At 36.2% G+C, this 20996-nt stretch overlaps 1 protein-coding gene across 1 annotated transcript in view; it reads right to left on the bottom strand.

Moving 5' to 3' along the window:
- Nucleotides 1–20996, bottom strand: part of KCND2 (potassium voltage-gated channel subfamily D member 2) — a 260183-nt gene that overhangs the window by 157607 nt on the left and 81580 nt on the right. The window lies entirely within an intron of this gene.

Below are 20996 nucleotides of genomic sequence, written 5' to 3' on the forward strand. Positions count from 1 at the left end.
ATGAACTGCTCTAATGATTTCAAGTTAAATTATATGTCAATTTTTATGTGACAATCTTTTGGAAATATAGAGGTACTTGCAGTATTCATAATAAAGATGCACTACAGGTATGTTATGTATTTCTTCTCAAATGCTACCTAAATACATAGCATTATATCTACATGAACGCATGTTGATACTTTGCTTTTGTTGACTTCTAATCAATAATTTATATTTTTAGAATTTATTTTCATTATGACTCTTTTCAGAGTGGCAAAAGTTAATTTAAAGCACTTCAACATATAATTGTTCTTAGATGTTTAGGGAAAATTCTGTTTATATCACTTAGCACTTTTCATCATGTAATTGAATCTTTGTTTTTATTGTCTAGTCACTCAGTGTTTTGGAATTCCTCTGCTATTATTCAGTTGTAATTTTAGATAACTTGAGTAGTTGAAAGTATAAACACCTCGCTATTACTCTTTTGCCTTCTCAGTTTTTTATGCTCATTTATTACTGTGTTAAATCATGTTCCTGGCAGAAATCCCTATTGCACATATAGAAGAAAACCTATTTAAACAAGCCCAATTGTTGAAATAAAACAATAACCTGGCAATCAAAAAATAATAGTGATTATTATTCATATTGCTATAATATTTTTCAGTTTTGTGTACATTTTCATCAGGAAAATTAAGAAAGCATTTCGGAATTTTTTCCATTCTAAAAATTTTCTGTTCTGTTAATACTGTATACAACTTAAATGGCTCTTTTCAGATGCTGCTGTCATATGCTTTCTACAAAAATGCATATTCAGTATTACAAACTGAATTTCTTGGAGATTAAAGTCAAATCAAGTGCATGAAAGAAGCAAGAGCTGTAGCTCTTTAAATTTTCCTAATATTCATAGCATAATATTTAATATCAATTTATATATCTGACAATCAAATGATTTTTTCATTTTTATTATGGATGAACACTTTTATCTCACAGTATTTCCTATGTTTTGATATATAAACATTGAATGAGTATGACAGGGATTATCATAAATTATTACTCAATCAGATATCACATCTATGAAAGGATACAGTGTGGTTAATATAAGTTGTACTTGATTTTTTTAAAGTTTTCTTTTTCTGTTCCTACTTGTCCTTGACAAATATTTCCCTCACACAAAGGTGCTTCTGTGCTTACCAAAAAAGGGAATAGAACTGTATGTTCAATGACTCTTGCTATCAAGGTCTTCTCAGCTTGACAGCAAATACCTAAAGGAACTGGAATGTTCATGATTCTTCCACAATCATTTGTTTAGGGGAAACTGCCAACTCCTTGTCTATCAGCATGACTTCCTTGTCGTCTGACAGAACTGAGGAATTATCTTCCTTGCAGCTTTAGATTTCCATACCCCATGGCCAGTGTGGTGAAATGTTAGGAGTAACTACCATCCAAATACAATGCTTTTATTTCAAAACAACCCTTTTCAGCTATCCTTTACAAACACATTTCCCTGCCTTTCCTTATCCTGCCTGGAAAAAACAGTTCTAGCAGTTACTTTATGTAAGTAACTCTAACCCCTTAAAGAAGAGTAATTACCCAGACCATTGAGGGGATGTAATGTTTTCTTATTTTAGCTGTTTAAATACTGTTTGAAAGTTTAAGCAGCAGCAACAACAAAAGAGACACAATTTATTACCTTTTTTTACTATTTTTAAACAGTTGTAAATCCAAAGATATGCTGCAGGATCTGGCTAAGTATATATCACCTCTAATAATTTCCTGGACGATTATTTCCTAATTCCTTTAGATTTCAACCCTGATCATCATTTTTCTTAGCTTAGTGCTTAACTGCTTACAAAATATACAGAGACAGCTGTAATTATACCATTCAGTCTAACTTGCATTTTCTATGTGAAATAGGCATGGTGTCTACACTTCTACAAATTCATATTTGCATTTTTTTTTTTAAAGGGGAGAAAGGGGAGTTTATGCTTTCTAAATGTAAAACATGTAGAGAATATTGGAAAGAGTCAGAAGGGAGAGAGGTGATTTTGCTACTTTTAGAAACCACTATTTTAAGATACAATCTAGAATTTTTAGTTGGACATTTTCTTCCTTCAGAGTATTGATAAACTTCATCACAAATTGACATATTGGGCAAGAAATTATAGTCCCACTGTAAATTTAAGAGGGCCTGTGTTAGTAGAAGAGTGAAATATTGTAACAGATACTGTTAGGATTCTGGGACACCCAGTTTGTGCCCTAATTCAATGCATATGTTAGCTAAAGGACAGAATTTTATAACAAAATTCCTTTGCCTATTTAAGACTGTCTTAGACTATAAGTATCCTTTTCCAATATCTCCTTGAATCATAATTTGGAGGTTTCCCAGAGCCATTTATTTGTTTCAAGTGAAGACTTGTTAAGTTAATAAAAATGCTTTTTACTTTTGTATAGACTACCTGGCTCCTGAGTGCTCTGTGAGCTTTATAATATATACCTGTCTATGGGTATGGTACTTGAATATGCTGCTACCCATCCAAATAAGATTCTAGCTTTTAGTCACACCCTGAATTGGGAGCAGCTGAAGATCATTAGGAGACCAAATGTCAGACAAAGGTAAGAATTGTCCTTAATGTGTGAGAAGAAAGATAGGAGGCTGCCATGTCTGCTCCAAGTAGAGATTCATTGAGGGTCATAAGGGGAATGTGCAGAATGTCTTCTTCATTCTCACATTCATTCAATCCAGTGAGCCTCATGCTCTCAAAACATATGATAAATATATGTCTGTCATATAATAAATATCAGTCCTTCCTTAAGAAGAGAGACATGCCCCATTTGTTCCTCATCTTTGTTTCCATCTAAGAACATCACAGCCTTCTCCAGGTTCCACTTAATCTCTGCAGAAATGCATTCATCATAACATTTTTCACCTTTTCTGCCTTTTGGGAGGATGACTCTCCTATCTCTACTTCCATCTGTGGATACCTAGAAACAATGGTATGTATGAAACACAGAGATCACCTTGAAACAACATACCTCATGGAGGTTCCAGCTCCATGGTGAAAATCCTACTCTCCTTCATTGATGACAAAAATACAAACCTAGCTCTGTCCTTCAGAGGTCAACCAGTGTGTTAAACTGAGCAGAGTTTAAAAACCAGTCCCATGACAAAGGGAGGCTGGAGCTGCTCGTCTGCTAATGATTCTGGATATATTAGGCTGTAAAACCTCATCTAGTTGTCTGGGTGCCAATTGCTTAGTCAAGCCACATTGCCCATAAATTCACTCAGGAAGTCTCCAGCTTTGCTCAGCTGATAACTGTCCATTTTCATTCTTCATATGTATCAGAATTTAAAAGACTGTGTTTTGTTGGATTTGTTTACTTTCTGGTGGGCTTCCCATTTTGAGTTCATTAGATCATCAGACTGAACTGAGAACCAAGACAGATTTCTCAGTGCATCGTGGATATTTTCCCCTCCATGCAGTGTGACATTGTAGCCCATGTGGAGGGCTGCATGATCTGACACAGAACATTTTGCTAAAATTAGCACACCTGCTGGGCATCAACCACACAGAGCAGATTCAGTAGTACTACACGGGCATAAGACATGACAGACTTTGGTCTAGGAATCTTATGGTGTTTATATATACGTGAAATGTTGTATTACATTTTTCAACTTCCAAAACCCAGTTTGAAATCTGATATCGTAATATATGATACCGAGGTTTGGACAACAGTAGGGCTGCACTTTCATCTGACCAGCCAATTCTATTTCTCCTCTTCTGGATGTTCCTGGTTTTATAAGGTAATGTATCACAATGAGAGTGTCAACTGCATCATGTTACAGCTGTGCTAAATCCTTCTTTACACAAAGATGTCCATTATGGTGCCCTGATACGAGCAGGCTGAGTTATGAGCTGGACATGGAGTGTTGTGGAGTGCTGAAGCAGCTTGGCAGCCAGCCAGGGACATGGTATAGCAGAGTGTGCCTGGTGGAGTGCAGCAGATGACAGCCCATTGCTGGAAATTGCAGCTCTCCCGTGCTGTGCCGTTATGATAGGGTGAAATGACTTGGCAAGTGGTGGCTATGATTTTATGGTACAATTGAACTGCAGTATGAAGCAGGATAAAATTGCTTAACAGCTTTAGTTTGTCAGGATTTGACTTAAACAATTTTTTTTAAGTAATGAACTAGGTCAGACTTGTGTGGTTCAGTACTCCAGGAATGTGGCCATTTTCTTCTTCAGTCATGAGTCTAGAGGTGCATAGGTATTTTTAGTTTACTTTTGCTTGTTTGTAGTTTGAAGAAATAGCATGAATTTAGAGCAGATATTATCATGGGACTGTCTAGCATATTATATTTTAGTTCAGGAGAAAGAATATTACTGTTAACACAATTTTCATTTGTAAGTGTTCTCAGTGGGCTTTCTACATTTAAGACTGACTCCTCCCTAGGTTATTGCTGTACATATGGACACGTCCTAATGAAGTAGCTAGGTTCCACTGATCATTTCATACAAATTCATCTTACTGGATCACAGTTGGTGATTCCTTTGATGAATTCCTGGAATTTCTATTTGGGGTTAAACCATAACAACAGGGGAAAAATCTCACATTAATACTAGGAGCTGTGGAAGAACAAGACCCTCATATGATTCAGAGCCTCTTGCTCTTTTCTTTATTATACTATTTGCAATTAAAAACTATTGAACCTGCTTATATGGAAGAAATATTTTCCTGAATGTAGATGAAGTTTAAAGAGATGATGTCTTGCAGGATTTATGGTTGACATTTTTTAGATTTTTTTCCCTGTATGTTTGTTTAATGAAAAAGGATTTAAAGAAAGCCATAATAATAGGCAATTATTTACATATTAGAGAATTCCCTAAACTGTGAAACCCATCTGTGTGCTGTAATGCAGAAAAGAACAAGAAATTGAATATGAGAGAGCAATTGTAGAAAGAAGAAACTCTTTTTCCAAGGAGGAGAGATTTAGTTGTTTAGTCACTAAAAGCAACATTATAATTCAATATGTGGATTTTGGACTTTTTCTGTCTAATATTCTCAATAGCAAGTTGTCACTGGGTTCTTTACCAAATATCTCTTCATTCTAGCTCACAATAAAATATTAACTACTCTTGTCTAAAGATAGCAAAAGCATGGGCTATGCTACCAAGTTTCACATCTGAAAAGATATGAAAAGAGCATGGTATTTCAAAAGAAGAACTTTAGACTTTATCTTTTTTATTTGGGAAAGTTCCCATTAGATTTTGTCAAAACACCTGAAAATGCAGGAAAGCTAGTTTATATTTTTTATTGTCCAAGTGTCTGGCAAATGTTTTAGATTAGGAAGACTGCCAAAATACCCACATGCCATCATTATCTTCTCACTTTTTATCTCCTTCAGACATGAAAAAGCAATTTTCTTTCATCAGTGTCCTAACTGATGTCAGTAGAATATTTAATATAACAGAATGATGCAAAACTGTGCATCAAGATGCTACTCATATTTCAACTGACATCTCCACACCAAACCCTAGCAATCTAATATACCTTTAGATTTAAAAATGATTACAGAAGCTTGAATCTTCTTTAGTGTAAAGAAATAGCCCAGCACTAATTTCACTCAGTCTGAGGAGACAAAATGAAGGAAACAGAGGATGACCCTGTTCATGCTCACATATGACCAGTTTTATGGTCCAAACCATCAAAAGTATGCAGTGGTTCCATAACAGCATAAACATTAATATTTATGTAACATCAAGAAATCACCTGGCAAAGATGATGCAGTACTAATGTACTGCAGCTGGAAACCAGTAATAATGTTGAGAAAGTCTGTCCTACCATTTTCTGTTCTAACTTTCCCAGGACTCTGAAGAAAAATCCAAATGAAGTGGTTAAAAGTCAACTGACAAAGTAAGACCAACTACTGTCATCTACCTGTATTTAGTTCAGCCTTCAACATGGTTCCACATGACATCCTTATCTCCTGATTGGAGACATGGATTTGAAGGATGGACTACTCAGTGGATAAGGAATGTGCTGGATGAATGCAGCCAGAGATTTGTGGTCAATGGCTCTATATCCAGATGGAGGCCAGTCATAAGTGGTGTCCCTCAAGGTCTTTCTGGGGAGTGGTGCTCTTTAATACCTTTATCAATCACATTAAGATTGAGCGCAACATCAGCAAGTTTGCAATTACATGGAGCTGAGCAGTGCAGTTGACGAAACAGAAGGATGAGATACCATCCAGAGGAACACAGACACACTTGAGAAGAGGGCCTACAAGAACCTGATGACAAGTGATGTACTCATGTCAATCCCAGACATGAGTACAGACATGAGTACAGGCTGAGAGCAGCCCTGCAGAGAAGGACTTTGGGGTTTTTGTGGATGAAAAGCTGGACAAGAAGAAGAGGACTTGTAGTTGCTCCCTCCATTGAAGGGTTCAAGCCAGAGTGAATGGGGTCCTGAGTAATGTGATCTACTGGGAGTCATCCTTGCCTGTGATGCACCATATCCCTTGTGGTGGTGGTGGGGAGTAGGAGCTAACTGATCTTTAAGGTCCCCTCTGAGCCAAGCCTTCCTATGATTCTATAAAAAGTCAACATTAAAAGTTCAGTATTTTTATTGACGACATGGATAAGGGGATTGAGTCTTCCATTAGTAAATTTGAAGATGACACTAAGCTGGGAGTGTGTGTCAATCTGTTGGAAGGTAGGATGGCTCTGCAGAGAGACCTGGAATGATTGCATGGATGGCAGAGCCCAATAAGATGAAGTTTAATAAGCCCAGGTGCTGAGTCCTGCATTTTGGCCACAATAACCCTCTGCAGTGTTACAGGCTGGGGATGGTGTGGCTGGACAGTGCCCAGGCAGAAAGGGACCTGGGGGTGCTGGTGACAGCTGGCTGAACATGAGCCAGCAGTGAGCCCTGGTGGCCAAGAAGGCCAAGGGCATCCTGGCCTGCATCAGGAATGGTGTGGCCAGCAGGAGCAGGGAGGTCATTCTCCCCCTGTACTCGGCGCTGGTGAGGGCACACCCTGAGTGCTGTGTCCAGTTCTGGGCCCTCAGTTTGGGAAGGATGTTGAGATGCTTGAGCATGTCCAGAGGAGGCAACGAGGCTGGTGAGGGGCTTGGAACACAAACCCTGTGAGGAACAGCTGAGGGAACTGGGGTTGTTCAGCCTCGAGAGAAGGAGACTCAGGGGTGACCTTATCACTCTACAGCTTCCTGAAGGGTGGCTGTAGTCAGGTGGTGGTTGGTCTCTTTCTTCAGGCAGCAGCTGACAGAACAAGGGGACACAGTCTCAATCTGCGCCAAGGGAAATATAGGTTAGATATTAGAAAGTTTTTATAGAAAGAGTGATAAAGTGGTAAAGTGTCTGCCCAGGGAGGTGGTGGAGTCACCACCCCTGTGATGTGTTTAAAGACTGGATATGGCACTGGGTACCATGTTTTAGTTGAGGTGTTGGTGTTTAGTTGAGAGCATGGGTTGAACTCGGTATCTTGAAAGTCTCTTGCAACCTAGTGATTCTGTGATTCTGTGACTCTGCTCCTCAAAACAAAATTTTAAAAATTACTTTTTTCTTTTTACAGCAGTTATCTCCCAGATCTTATCACACAAGAACTGGACCACACAAAATAAAATGTATATTTGTTTTCTAAAACTTCCATGTGTATCACTTGCTTAAGCTGTTTTCTTATTAATAGCTGTTTTTTATTCTTCTGGGTACTAAAATGTACCAAACGGGATGAAATGTAAAGTTACTTTTCAACTTATTCCCATTAAAGATAATGTTTATTGTTAACCATTTGATTTTTATTTAGCTTGTAGTCAATCAAGACATCTAGTTTTAATTTTCTTCCACTTAGATGTGTGTTGATTTCTACTTTTATGAATTCACTGAATACTTTGATGTGCTAATATTCTCCTTTGTCTTATAGTACCATTTCATAATATTATACTATTACAGGATCCACCTTCTAAGCTGTAATTTCTGTGCATTTTTGTGTTATAGCTGCTCTGAATTTAGTTGGTAAATTTTAAACTTAAATAAATTGTATATATTACATATATACACTTCAATTCTTGAATTTTAGTCATTAGTTTTACATTTTGTACCTTCCAAGACAGTCAAGAACCCAGTTCTTGATACCAGTACAGTGGTATAATTCAAAAGTCCATGGAGAATACTGAGCCTCTATTCTGAACATGACACTACAGTACAAACAGGAATGAAACTGGACTTATAGCTTTCATTTCAGGAATTACACCACAGTGCAGCTTTTGTTTCTTTAAGTTTGCTTACAAGATCCAAAAAAAAGTTTGGACTATAACTGCAGAAGACCTTGAATTTTCCATGGTTTGGAAAGTTCATCCTACAACTGTCACATGGAATCCAAGTACACCACTATGTATTATGCTTACTCAGAATCACAGAACATTAAGCTTTGGAAGGGACCTTAAAGATCACCTTGTCCCAAACCTTCTGCCATGGACAGGAACACCCTCCACTAGGCCAAATGAATGCATAATGTATAAATACTTATATATTTATAAAATATACCCTCATATACAAATAGATTAGCCAAATTACTGTGTGGTCAGCCAGAATATGTAAGATGTGCCATCTTTAGGGATCAGTATATATTTATGGTTATCAGAATAAATAATAGTGTCAGATTAACAGTAAAAAGACACAAAAAGTAACATGGAACAGTTTTTTCAATATACACTGCTATCCTGGTAGTAATGGTTTGTAGAAATGGTTTTTTCCTTTTAAATGAAAACATGAAATTTTAAATCAAACTATCCACATCTTCTGTCTTAAAATAGTTGAAGCTAGTGAGGAGTTCTGAGTTTAGTGTTGAAGAAAGAATCCTTTAATATATTGTTGCTTAACTAAAAGAGTAAACTAAAAGCTCTAGTAAATTTTGTTGTTGTCAGGAAACCAAAAAAATGTAGCATGTGTGGCTTATGAATTGTTTGATATTTAATATAAAAATATATAGACATCATAAACAGCTTTTTCTTAATTTTAATTTGATTTATTCTATTTGAAATTGTGTACACAGTTCCTATTAAAATACACAGCACAGGATGAAACCAAATGTTGTCACAAAAATAATGCAGCATTTTATGATTTAATTCATGTATCATACCTCATTCATAGATCCATAAAGAACTGTTTGCTCATGGAAAAGATTTTTCTGGAGAGGAACCTATTACAGCAACACAGTCATTTTGAATTTATATTTTTTGACAACACAAAGCTAGGAACAATAAAATATTTTGCCTAAATGTTTAATGAATTTAATAAAACATTGTGATATTAGTCCCCTAAAGTATTTTCCAGTAATTTTCTTATTTTTATTCTGGCAAAGGTTGAGGAGTTTATCTAAAAAAACCCTCTTTATTTTAAATTTTTGTTCCTCCTGGAACTAAAGGAGAGTGATAGCCTCAATATTAGGTTTAGTGCACAGAGAAAGAAACAGAGCTTGAGACTAGTAGATTAACATACTCTTTATTCAGAAAAGGAAATTGCCTTAGGAAGGATTTGAAACCTAATAAATCAGTATCAAGAATAAAGCAGAACCCTTTATTGTTGTGCCACAAAGCTTCTTAAGGATATACTGATGTATTTCTACTGTCTACATGCAAAAATGTAAACTGAAATGGTGATTATAATAGCAGAGAAACATTTTTTCTTGAATATTCAAATAGATAGTTTTAACCAGGAGTCTGTCGACATCTATTTCCAATCATCTCATGGAAACCTAACTGTGACAGATGGCATCCAGCCTGCCTGATGTGAATTTTACCTGCTGTATATTCACTGATGATATAAATCTCTGATTCCTATCTCTATGTGCTTCTACATACATATCTTAGACTATCTATCCTAATCTTGAATTATACTGCATGTAAAAAACTTACTCTTCTGGAGTGATAATGATGGTATAGTACAATAATGGTATAGTACACATATTTTATACTAGGACTTTTTTTTTTTTTTTTTCTTTTTTAATTTTATTTCTAGGCAGAGTCTGTGACCTCTCAGACATTTCTGTTCTTCTAGATGAACACCTCTCATCCCTCTGGACCCTCTGAGAAGAATCTGTGACACAATTACAGCCTTCAGTCCATTTCTTTTTGACCTATTCTATTTTTCCACTTTCTCATTTTCTTGATGGAATTTGAATTACTTTTCTTTCATCTTTGGACAGACTATTTTCATTTGCCTCTCACTTGATATTCTGCTACAGCAACAAAGTCTTTCTTTTCTCCATCTACACATTCTCCTACTCATTACCATGTTGTCGGTGTTCCGCATTCCTCCCTCACCTCACACACGTGGAGGTGTTATCTCTTATTCGCCTCCTTTGATTGCAACAGCCATGAAAGTGCTAGAGCAGGAAGGATGCCAGCATTTTAACTACTGTGTTGTCTAAACCTGAGCAGATGGTCTTCTAATCTCCTAGGAAGGAGAGGCTCAAATGTGTGATAGTTAAATTCTTTGAGGTGAATTTGTAGAAAAATGGAGGGTTCTGAAATACATGGTGCACTGTGGGCAATGTTTTGAGGGGAAGCTGAAAGAAACTTTTACTTTCATTGCTCCATTTTTTTTGAGCTTCACTCTAAAATTTAGCCATTTCAGGGTGAGCTTTGGCCATTTTTATTTAATATAAACCTGACTGTTGTATGTCCAGGATTAACAGAAATTCATCCTTCTTACTTCAACTCACAGAAGCTTTCGTCAGTAAATAGTGAAACAGTGTCCATCTCCCAGTGTCACTGGTGCATAACCTCTCTCCTAGGGTTCCTCTCAAGGACTGTTTTTGACATAACATGGTTGTATAATCTTTTCTCAGACTTCTGAGAAAAATACTAAGTTGTGAGAAAGAGCTGTGAAAAAATATTGAGCTAGAAAAGAAGGGTAAAATGACAGGCAAGTTTGCTGAGACAGGGTTCATTGGCATCTCTATCATTCCAAGACAAAAACACTGACATGAGAAGGCACAAAGATGGTGTATCAGCAGCATGGAGGACTATCAATGGAGGCTGTCTGGCCAGCACAGACTTGCTGCATGATTTACAGGGGGTTTTAAACATATTAATACTTACTCTCCTTTCCTTTTTTTCTTGGTATTCTTTTTTGGTCCACATTTTTTGTTGTGCGTAATAGCAAAACAGAACTGTTTTATATTCTTCCAATGAGTACATCCTTCCTGCAGTGTCTTTGTTCATGGTAAAAGTTGTCCAAACACAATGACAATGAGAAGACAAGTTACAGACATCAGCTGAGCAAAGGCATCAGCCCATCAGTCAAGCCAAAATGTCAGGTGATGATTAACCACAAAGATTTACATAATAGCTACTGAGTAGGAAGCTTCTCCCTAGAAATAAACATCACTGAGAAAAATTTGGGCCATAAAAATTCTAACATATGTAAATGTAGAGCTGAACACTTCACTATCATTCTTCTCTCAGTGATCACTAGACCACTATGTCATTAGTACAGAAAAGAGAATGTTGCACTAAGGAAGCCAAGAAAAAAAATAATTTACTTTGTCAATTCCATTAAATGAGTGATACGGGCCCTCCTGGTCCCAATCTATCAAAAAATACTGATACAATATAGAAAGGAAAAATACATTTTCCCATTGCAATTATATTGTACCTTAATTATAAGACTCTGGATTAAAAAAATTCTAGGCAGACGTTTCTCCCTCCTATATCTGATATCACATCATCCATGATGATTCAGGTAGGCACTTTCATCCAGAAGTCCACAAATGAAATCCTGTTAGTAGCAAGGACAGAACTCTATTTAATTCAAATTTGAAAAGTCAAGTGACCATCTATGAACCACTAAGTATTTGATCAATCCTTATTTAAGTATATTTTAAATAATGAAGATTTGTGAAAGGCAGTATTGCACAATGACTGGGACAGATTTCTGTAGGATACACTTATTTTAGCATTTTTCTTTTAGCACTCTTCTTTTTATCATTTAGGAATGCTCTTTTTTGGGGTAGCTAGATGTGACAAAATCTTTTGCATTTTAGGAGACAAATGTACTCAAATGAACATATGTGACTAAAAAAATGAAAAAAAAAAACCAAACAAAAAGCATTTGTTTCTTGAAATTTAAAATTTTACCATAGTGCATATTCTATTTCCATTCTCTTGTGAAAGTCAAGTATGCAAGGCTTATGTAACAACATAATTAAGACTGAACTTACTGCATTAGTTCAGACTCTTTCTGTGTTTATTTGTGTGATCTGTTTTGTTTTCCAGTCATTGGGGTACTGGATATATTCACAGTCTTTCAGATTCATATGTTCACAGCATTCTTGGGAACTGCTACTCAGCAGTGGCTGTGTGCACTTCTGAGCTCCCCAAGACAGGAGAGGTGGAACTACTAGAGAAAGTCCTCTAGAGGGCCACAAGGATGCCTGGAGCACCTCTCATATGAGGAAAGGCTGAGGGAACTGGAGCTGTTTATCCTGGAGAAAATAAGTCTTGGTGAAGGTCTCATAAATAGGTATAAGTATCCAAGGAAAGGAAGTAAAGAAGATGGAGCCAGGCTCTTTCCAGTGCTGTCCAGTAACAGGACAAAAGGCAACGGGCACAAACTAAAACAGGAAGCTCCCTTTGAACACCAGCAAAGACTTTTTATCTGTGAGGGTGAGCAAGAACCAGCAGAGTTTTCCCAGAGAGATAGTGGCATCTTTATCCACAGAGAAATTAGAAAGCCATCTGGACATGGTTCTGGGCAACTGGCCTTTTCTTAAGGAGTAGCTTGCACCAAGTGACTTCCAGAGGTCTCTTCTGACTTCAACCATCTGTGACTCTGTGTGAGAATAGTATCTCACAGTGTTTCTCATTTCTGCATTTAAAAATCTCACTAGTAAGGGCATGATCCAGACCACTGAAATTCACCAGATCTCTTTCAGTCTGACCTGGAATTTCCCTTAGTAACTACAGCTTACCTATATGTGACCCTCTTCTGTTCATATAAGAAGGCTGAAATCAGAGTAAGAAGAACTTTTGACTTTATATAATAGGCTTTATATTCCAAGCTTATAGGAATTAGAAAAAATCAGGGTGGGGGGTGTTTGCTTTCTTTGGGTTGGGTTTTTGTTTGGTTTTCCTGTTTGTTTTAATTTCTTGTGCATTGCCTTTCCCATTTGGCCTCTGAATTCCCTCTCATTCCTCATGCCCCCAGCTGCTGTTCCGCAAAGCCTCCCCAGCCCCTTGCTGCCACTTGTCACATGAAGACAGAAGAAGTAGGTAGACCCCAGGGCTCTGTTTGTCTGCTGTTGAAGACAATCCCATGTCCTAATTCTGTCATGCACGCCATTAGCTCACTATCACTGCTTATTATAAACTGTAGATCTGCATGTAGATTTGTAATGGGAAACCCCATAACCTAAAGGTTTGTATAAAGGTGGACCAATTTTTAGAGACGCTGCAGCAGCTCTCATTGACCTCAGTGATGGCTCTTTTGTTAAAAGCAAACACACAAGAGAGCATTTAAAAAGATGAATAGCCTTAAAACACACAGCAAAATAACTAAAAAGAATTACAATATTACCAACTGATTTAAACTTCATTTTCTGAAATAAAATTTGTGCTTAGAAGCTTAGCAGTTAAGCATTTAGTAAAACCTTAATTATCACAGACATAACACATATAAATAAATATGTATTTACACATATATGGTTCCATCAATCTACCTTTAGCAAAGCAAGCTGTCTCCAGTATTTGATACCTGCTATTTATGAATTTATACCTTTATTAAAATGTGTATGTTCATCCAGGTATGATATTTTGATATAAAGTCTGCTACAATAACAAAGACTGTTTACTACAATTTACTCTAGTTCCTTGCCACCTTTTAGAAATAGCAGATACTTAGGGCTGACTAGCTCTGAATTGCCTGTTGAAGCAACCCTAAGTATGGAGCCCACATCTTAATTTAGGTCCCCAAGTTAGACGCCAGAAGTTAGATGGTGTGAATACCCCCTTCAGAGAACAAGCCGTAAAAGGGAACAGCCGCTATGTATAGAATGCAGAGAAGACTAATATAAATGTCCTGAACAAAAATGCTCTTTGTCTATATTTGGCAAGTGAACACTTGTTCCAGGGAGTTGCTCACGCACTACAACTCCAGTGAGAGCTTCAAGAGAAGCTCTGCTCCTCCCAGCACTGGGCCTTAACAGACTGAGCATTTCTATCTGAGCTGTGCTGCACCTTGCCTGATCTCAGGCAGAGCTATTACAAGAACAGGGATTACACATCATTTCCCTCTACAGTACTTTGAATTATTTAATCAACGTGCTTTATTCCACAAGCTGTTCCAGCCATGCTTGTGAGGGTTTAAATCAGAAGATTGCACTGTTACATGAGCAATCCTTGGAGGAACAAAGCACCCTGGTGTATTCTCAGTCAGAAAAATGCCATATTCTGCTTAGAGCCATTGCACAAATGATGGTTCCTTGTCTGACATCTGACATATTATTTTAATATTCTCCCAAGTTTCATTATGATGTCACGTTGATCATACTGCTGTTAGTAAATTTTGGAACAGCTCACTTCTTGCTGGCAGGTACAGTAAGAGAAGATCCAGCTACAGCTGATAGTAGGTATCTGTCATTACAACTGTCAGGAAGATAAAGACAATGGAGTTTTACTGGCCAGACAAAATTTCCCAGAATTTTTAGCTTCTATATGCTGTGTCTCAACATTATTATAAATGTTAAAATGGATACTTCACTTATGGACATGAAATGAGATTTTGAAACTAAAATAATTGTAAAAAAGGATGTATACCTTTTTCTTATTCTATCATTACAGTCCTTCTCTTTCACTATCAACATTAGTGACCATTTTCAATTTTTAATTCTACAGCCCATACTACTATTTATAAAAGTTGAAGAATATTTCAATAGTAAAAGTAACATATTTTTATCTTTAAAGAATTATTCTTAATTCCACTGTATGATTTACTCTACTTAAAATGATTTCTTTTAAAACTGACACATTTACCCTTAGTTAATTATTGCTTTCTGATGTTCAGCAATTTCAATTGCTTAACAAACAAACCTTACCATATCTTTCAACATACATTTTCAAGGCAAGAACTCAGTCTAAAGGGGAGACACAGAAACTACAAACAAGCTTGTAATGGTGATTTAAAGCCAATTTATTTCAACATTAGTCCTAGAATTTCAGGACAGGACCCTATTATTTGGGTTCAGTTGAGATTATCAATGTTAAAGTGGCTTTTAATTCAATATTTAGGGACTGTTGCCAAAGGACCTCTTTAACTAAATCAGAGGTCATATATAAAGCTATTTGACTTGGAAGACTTATCTGAAAAGAATGTAACCTTTGAACTGGGCTGAATCCTCTTGAAAGAGAAAATAATAAATGCAATAAGGCACAGGTCTCTAAATGGTGTGTGCAGTTTTGGACTGAGTTAAGAAACAAATGACTTGTAATCCTGACTAATCAGAGGAAATCAAGGAAACAACCAGATCTGTGAGGAGGATGAGCCATAGTTTCCTTGTTATGCTGGCAAGATACACAGGATTTTCAGCCAGCAGCAGGAGTTCACATCAGTATCACAGGCACTGCTATTTAGTCCCATATTTGTCATTGCCTTTCTCCAAGATATTAAGAAAACTACTTAATTTCTCTCACACTTGGCATCCCCTCATGTAAAATTACTTGATATTTATAAATCTCTCTCTAATGTCAGGAGAATATTTTTGTAAAATATTCTGAGATCTATTTAGCTAAAGTTCTAAAAATGTTTTTATTGTATATCAGTACACAGAGAGAAGAAGCTTCAGACATCTTGGCTGCAGAGTTTGATAAAGGTTTAACCTAAGACAAAGGTTGTGTCTGGTTTCTTTGTTGTTTATTGTTGATGTTTATAAGAAATGTCAATTTGAGTACTTCCAGAAATGTATCACCCTCTGGACCAAATTAATCTCTCACCATTCACCCTGAAAAGAGATGTCCACTCTGTGTCTCCTATTTCTCAGGAAAACATTTTTTAAAAATTAAATCAGATTTCTTTTTTCTTGTAAAAAAAATATTTAAGATGTACAGAATTTTTCAAAACATGACGAGATTTCAGCACCAAGGAATTAAACTATGTGGAATATTGTTTTCTTTCCTTAATGATGTCCAACAAAATGAAAAGTTCAACCCTACCCTTCAACATCAGCTTCTAGATTTTTCAGGTATTAGCTTTAGAAATTATTTTCTGTGATGGTATCTTGGCCAAGATACAGGTTTTCATAAATTCCTAGTTCATAAACCCAAAACAATCTCAGCAATCATTATTGCTTACATAACACAGATTTCAGGGCTTCCCTGAGGTTAGTTCTTGTGCAAATGTGGTTCAGAACAAATGATTGTTACCCACAATCTCAGTACTGTCGTAAACAATTTTACTTTAGGTTTTATTTTATAAAGAGAATACATAGAGCTTCCTCAGTCTTTTATCATATATTTTGCTTTTCACTTGCTTAAACACTTTATGAAATTTTTCTGTACTCTTTATGTATTAATTGTCTTCATGTAGTTTTCAAATGGGTACAAGATCACCGGGGAATTTTTTCAACACTAAAGACTTAAGCAATGCAAGGACTTTACCAATGGATTGATACAGGTTTGTGCATTAAGTCTGAGGACCTTATTTGGATTTTGCCACTTTGCTTCCTATAAAATGCAAAATTTATTTCAACATTTACCAGTATTCTAATTTCTGTGTCAAATTAAAACTTTTTTCATATATGTATTTTTGCATATATATTCACAATATACTAAATAAAAGGAGACTGACCTCCTCAGAATAGCAGAAAATTCCTTCTACAGTTCTGTTTGAGATGTAGATGATAATTTGTTGTCTAGCTAGTACTTAGCACTTTTGATTTATTAGTAAATTTTTATTTTTTTTTCATATAAAAATAAATAATAATGCTAAATCTTTGTTTTACATTATTTTCAATATAAAATATGAAAAGTATTCATCAAAGTAATTTTCTTCTTATTAAAATGAAGGGAATAATTTTTCTTTTCTCTTTCCGATTGTCTTTTATTATACTAATCTTGGTTAATACTTTCTTAATTGAGGTCCATTTATTGTTGTATCACTTTTTCTGTAAGTTTATACTTCCCAGGTTGGCTTATTTACCCTCCTTTGATAATGATAGAACAGCAATTATCTTTCATGCATATAGCATTTCTCTAGTTGTTCCAAGGAAAATAAAAAATCCCTAGCAATAATCCAGAGAGATCCTTGATTTCCAGGCTCTTAGATTCAAGGTAACTACAGATGGAAACTTGAAATTGTTTAACTTCAGTAGCTTCTGTTTAACCTCTACTTTCAACTGAAGCAGAAATTGCTTTTCCTTATCCTCTGCCGTCACAAGAGCATTTGGCTTTTTCCTCAAACAGAAATACTTATTGAACTGCTTTTTTCTTCTTGAGACTTATTACTATGCTAAACAATTTCCATTTTGAGTGATGTGTACTCTAAAATCATACCTGTAACATAATTAAACTATAGTCCTTATTTATGTTAATTCATAAAATTATGCAAACCAGTTTTCAGAAATTTTGAGTGAAACCCATGAAGGTCTGTGCATCTTTGTGAAGTAATGAATATTCTCTGCATGACAGACTATTCTAATTGATAATCAGTATCTCAGCAATCAATATTGCTCAGAAATTAAGAAGCCTTAAATAAGTTTGTTTACGGATGCACATGCATACACACAACACATGCACAGTCACTTTCCTTTTATACCTGTGACTGACAGAAATTGAGCCCTCACCTAAAAATATCTTTCAAAAGACTTCAAAGCTTAGAAGTTTCTACAAGAAGTACAGAGATGTCCCCATTTTCCTTCCATATACGGGGGAGATGTAAATAATTAAAGTTTAATTCTTAGTTGCATAGCACCTAATGCAAACATTCATAGTTATTATTTCAATTTTATAGTAGTATTGCATTTTCAATAGATAATTGTAAAGGATTATGAAGTGCAGGGCTCTAGAGATATTGGAATATGAAAAACAAATTAATCAGGATATGTAGGAAGCATCAACACATTTATAATATCAAAGAAACACCCAAAATTAACTTGAAATAAGAACAAAATAAGAAAGAGACAACATCCAAATGTCTCTAGGAAACACAATATCATACAATTTAGAATGAAACTGGGATAGATAACAATAGCTAGAAGCCAGAATGGTTTAGGATGCACCTGTGCAAAGAGTTTTTTTCAGGTTGCTAAATATAGGAGATACATTCATGCTTGATATAATAAAAGATCAGACCTTTTACTTCAAAGAATCTGAGGTATAAATAGGAAGGGAGGGGAAAAAAAGTGTGTGTGTGTGTGTGCGCATGTGGTTTCAGTTTATGAAGATGCAAGTCCCTCTGACGCACAAGGGATAAACCTCTAACAGGCTGCAGTGCTCAGAGGAAGGAACTCTGGAACTCTCTGTGTCTAATGCTGGATACCTTGTATATCTCCTTTTTTTAATGGAGTGGTTGTATATATATCAACTGTGTGCTGTCTGGATGAACAGACAGCACACTTACGGCAGTTATGACTTCACAGTTTTATTTTTTTACATTGTTTTGATAGAATGCTTTTTAATAAGGAAATGAGACTGCTACCGGAAAATTCTTAAAAATCCATTTAATCTGATAAAATTGATATCAGACATCGACATCTGGACTGTCTTGTACTTTTGTGAAAAGCACTGCTAGACGTTTTGATGTCATACTGCTCTGTGAGCAGTGATGAGATCAGCACAAGTTCTTAAATAAAACTTGAAGTTCAAGCCCTTATCCTGTGGGGTTTTTTTTTGCTTAAGTTTGCTTGTAATGGTGTATTTATTCCTTAGCAGAAATGCAGAATAGGGCACAGTCATATATACATGATCTTCATAAACATGCTCATTTTTCAAAACACTTTATTTCCTTTCATTATTTTAAATAACATTTAAGATGTGCCCAAAAGAAGGAGTATTTTGCAGAAAATCACTCAGGAAGATGCTTTCCTGAAGGAGGCTGTTGCTGCAGATCCTATCTAGGTGCCTGAAAGCAGCTAGCTGTGGATTAGACAAAGTCAGCAGGGAATAGGCATTGGCAGTGCCTGAGTGGCGGGTGACCTTTGGCTGCCCCTATGATCCCAAAGCTGCAGTTCAATTTTCCATTTCAGCTTTACCCAGTGAACAAGGTCAGCCTATACTGCCTGTGACAGATTGATATCTTAGATGCATGGACATTTCAGGGGGTGTACAAGGTTCCCTTATATAACCCTCCCCTCTCTTTGTGGAAGCTTTCTATTACATCTTTCTTTCGTTATTCTCTTTATTAACCTACTCTTCATTCCGTTTTACATGATGTATTTTCCAAATAGAAAATAAAAGTAATATTTTAGCAATGATTTTGTGACAGTTTTAATGATGTGATATAGCATAATTTTAGTTTATTTTAAAGCTTAAAATCCTCACTGTTGCAGCAAAAGGATGATGTAAATTAAAGTTAAAATGTTGACTGATGAGGTCATTATATATCACTTTTGTGTGATGTAAAATCGTTGTGCCTGTTTTCTCAAGGGCTGTTTTTTTATGAGACTGAGTTACATCATTGCTTCACAGAAAGCATTTTTCTGCATGATCAGGAGGCACACAGGGTGAGAAAGAGATGACTGTCAGCAGCCAATGGGAGATGCTGCTTCTCAGTATTACTCCATGAGGATATGCTCCTAAGGGCATGTTTAATTTTGAGCATCAGTGGTCCCACTAAAATCTTGAAGACTAGTCACGGGATTAGAGTTCTTTTAGGATGTCCTTGTACATTTGGGACATTTGGGGGACAATGGCATTTACGAGCAGGTTTCTCCCCCCTTCCTTCTCTCAACCTTCTATTTTGCAGGTTTATAACACACCAAAACCAATATCTTCTATTCATTTATCTCTGCTCCAAGCAACATAAGCATAGCAAGGACAGCAGTTCTGACCCTGCTCCCTTACTGCAGATGTCACTTATCTTAGAGTGTACATCCATGTGCATTTAGAGGGACACTGTGCCCACCCCAGAATCACTCTATTAATGCCTCTAAGAAGGGCAAAGACAACTTTGTACATCAGAGTGATTTTTCTGATCATATCTAACCCTTTCCTTCCAAAACTCAGGTTAACTGGTTAAACAGAAATAAATTCTGTCATTGACAGTGTAGCACAGTGTTTTTTAACATCAGCAAAAATAATATTTAAAAGTAATGAAATTTCATGGTGGAAATGACTGAAGGTTATTTAGTAAAGGTTTGATTGTATCCACAAGGTGCAGTCATTTCTTGGATTAGTAAAGAGTTCTGGCCTTAAGAAGAAAAAGGGCCATAGCAAAATGTTTCAGAGAGAAGAGCTCTGTATGTTCTACAGAGCTCTACAGTTTCTGCAGCTCTAAAGGCTTTTGTACCTTTATGTACAATTAGTTTTTTCATCTGCCACTGCTACACAGGGTACAAGAAAGAAGACAAAACCACAGATCCCCCTTCACAGACGAGCAGATCTTAAGAGAGAAGGGGAGAAGAGGGTCGCAAAGTACACATGAGGTCTGTGTGCAAAGCCAAATTTTCTGGCAGACAGAAGAGGCAAAGGCAGGGATAGAAAGGTTGTTTGCGTATGCCAGCTGTGCCTTTAGAGCTCCAGAACAGCACATGAGCTAATTGCAAACTGTCCTGTGTGGCTAAACTGCACTGACATTCAAAAACCCCTATTTGGTGGTGTGATATTTATATAAAAACTAAATTAATGCTGTTTAAATTGGACATAATACTGAAATGATCTGCTAGAGCTTAAACACTCAGGTATCCCTTCTGTCTTAATCAATACACAAGACACATCAAGGTCATGCTTCAGAAGCAGCATACAAATAAGAGCCTGTTTCCTTACAGAAAACCCACAAAACCTGAA

Source organism: Lonchura striata, chromosome 5 (assembly GCF_046129695.1).
Source record: "Lonchura striata isolate bLonStr1 chromosome 5, bLonStr1.mat, whole genome shotgun sequence".
Taxonomy (NCBI): Eukaryota; Metazoa; Chordata; class Aves; order Passeriformes; family Estrildidae; genus Lonchura; species Lonchura striata.